Genomic DNA, 2,627 nt, shown 5'->3' on the forward strand with positions numbered 1-2,627 from the left:
GCAGATGGACGCTCCCAGCATGACAACGTGAGGGTGCTTGGTCTGCCTGAGGGAGCAGAAGGGGCTGGCGCAGTGGTATATACTGAGACACGGTTGAGCGATCTACTGCCAGCAGGTGCACTCTCCCAATTCCTTGATGTGGAGCAGGCCCATCGAGTGCCAGCGTGCTGCATGCTTTCGGGGATAGGTCCTAGACCCTTTCTCTTCCGCCTCCTACAGTGATCATTATGCTAGCCAAAGGGAGGTATGCATGCTGGGGGAGGTGAATGTGGATAACGCCACAGTTAGTTTCTTCTCTGACTATGCCACAGGAGTGCAGAGGCAGTGGGCTTGTCTCTAGTGGTTAAGTGATGCCTCCGAGAGTTGGGCATCAAATACTCCCTCCTCTACCCGTAAAGGCTGCGAGTGACCTCAGTTGTGTTGACACACAAAAAAATGGATGCCGCTGAACAGTTCTGGACCTGGCTGCAATCTACTGGTCGCCAGGTGCTGCGGACTGGGAGTGAAGGGTCTGCGCAACAAGCTGTCATTCATGGAGCCAGTTGTACTGGGAGGCGTAGGAGGAGCAGGCATCCCTGCCACAACTACAAGTCACCCCCAATCCGCAGCAGGTTGTACAACAGAGGCAGAAGGAGCTGCATGGCATATATCCTAATTAAATGTTTCCCGGTTGTGCGTCTCCCCTTCTTCCACAGTTACAGACTGCTCCGGATAGTCTCTTGCTTTCAGCTGTTCCTGGTCTCCAGCTTGCTGTCGCTGAAGTTCTGGCAAACTGAGGTCAGCACTAAGAGAAGATCAGGTCCAGTCGCCACTCAAAGGGAACGGAGCAGTTGTCCGGGTGAGCGATGCATGTCAGGGGTGGTGGTGGTGGTCTCCTTGGTGCTCCGAGCTGCAATGGCATGAAGTCCAAGGCTCCAAGGCGTTGTTGACCTTGCCAAGGATGAATTGCGGGAGTTCCTCGATTATCCTAGTGGCACTCTTGCAGTGCTGTGATGTCATGTGTATGACGTTCTGATTGTGCAATGTGCCACAGCATCTTTACAAGGCCACGCAAAGCCACTTTACAGGGCTTTTCATGGACTTAGAAATAGGTGCCCCTTTCATGCATTAAACCGTGTGTGAGGGGCGTTCCATGCAGGGCCAGCAAGCATGGAGGGAGGGTGCATGGGGGGTTTCCGGGAGTTTGTGGGGGCTCGATTGCGGGAGGTTGTGCATTATAAATTAAAAAATGTAAATATATAACTTAGCTTGCCGCCAGTTCCTGCAATGCAGTGTTGTGATTGGGTTTGAGCATCCTGGTTTGATGCTCAATCAGGGAATGGGGGCCAGAGCATGTTCTCCATGCAGACTGGAATGCAGCCTACATGGAGAACGGATAAAGTGCACATGATTGGTTTTGGCGGCTCAAGAGGGCCGATAAAATAGTCATTGCGTATGTAGGAGTGGGCAAACCACTCCTGCCTTGTCCTGCTCTGAGAGCAGAGCGGCCACGCCCGCCTGCAAAGCAGCACAAACATAAAAAAAAGATATTATACTTTCATGTTTCTTCTCTCGCACTGATTGAAAGCAGGGGGCGACGCTCCTCCGCCATACTGTCACTGGTTCAATGGATATTGTTGTGGGCGTTCCCACGCCAAATCAATGGAATCTGAAGCATTCGCAGGTTTACGAAAAACTGTACACCTTCAGAATGCATCAGAAGAAAACAAGTTACTTACCTGTAACTTTGGTTCCCCAGTATTGGTAACTTTCATAGATTCCCATGCTTTGTATCATTCCCCGTCGTCGGAATGGGAGCCTCGGTAGTATAAAAACCATAGAAACAAAAGAGAAACCTAGGCCTAGGCCTCATCTCATTTTGTATTCTATCCACCTCCTTTTGTAAAAAGAGACCAAACTTTTGCCAGGACCAATCAGAGCAGCCTCACCCTCTAGAACCTTCCTGAGAGAGCTCAGAGCCTCAGATTTTCGTAGCCGTTGTGCAAACCGCCACAAACTCTGTAAAAAGACTGAGCTTTCCCAGGGGAGGCGGGCGGGCGCATGGGAATCTATGAAAGTTACCAATACTGGGGAACCAAAGTTACAGGTAAGTAACTTGTTTTCTTGCCCCAGTATTGGAACTTTCATAGATTCCCATGCTTTGTATCAGAATAGCTAGCAGTACAGCACCATGAACACATTTTGTAAATACATGGCATCACATAACCATAGAAAAATACATAAAGTACAGTAAAAACAAACAAAATGTGCTCACCAGGATGGAGGGATCGTAGGGAAAGCTCACCTCTCAATGAAACAGATTACGCAGGACTGCCTGACCAACAGCCGCATCATCTCGTCCTGCAGATTCCAGGCAGTAGTGTTTCGTGAAGGTATGAGTACTGCTCCACGTTGCTGCCCTGCAGATGTCCTTAATGGCAACTCCCGAAAAGAGAGCCACAGATGAAGCCACCGACCTCGTGGAATGTGCACGGACTCTGCCGTCCAGCGGCTTGCCCGCTTCCTGATGACAGAATTGAATCGCACTGGAGATCCAGCGGGAAATGCCAGTCTTTGCCAAAGGCAACCCCTTACGAGGTGCACTGTAGGACACAAACAACTGAGTAGACTTCCGAAAGGGACGTGTG

This window comes from Lissotriton helveticus, chromosome 1_2 (assembly GCF_964261635.1).
Source record: "Lissotriton helveticus chromosome 1_2, aLisHel1.1, whole genome shotgun sequence".
Lineage (NCBI taxonomy): Eukaryota > Metazoa > Chordata > Amphibia > Caudata > Salamandridae > Lissotriton > Lissotriton helveticus.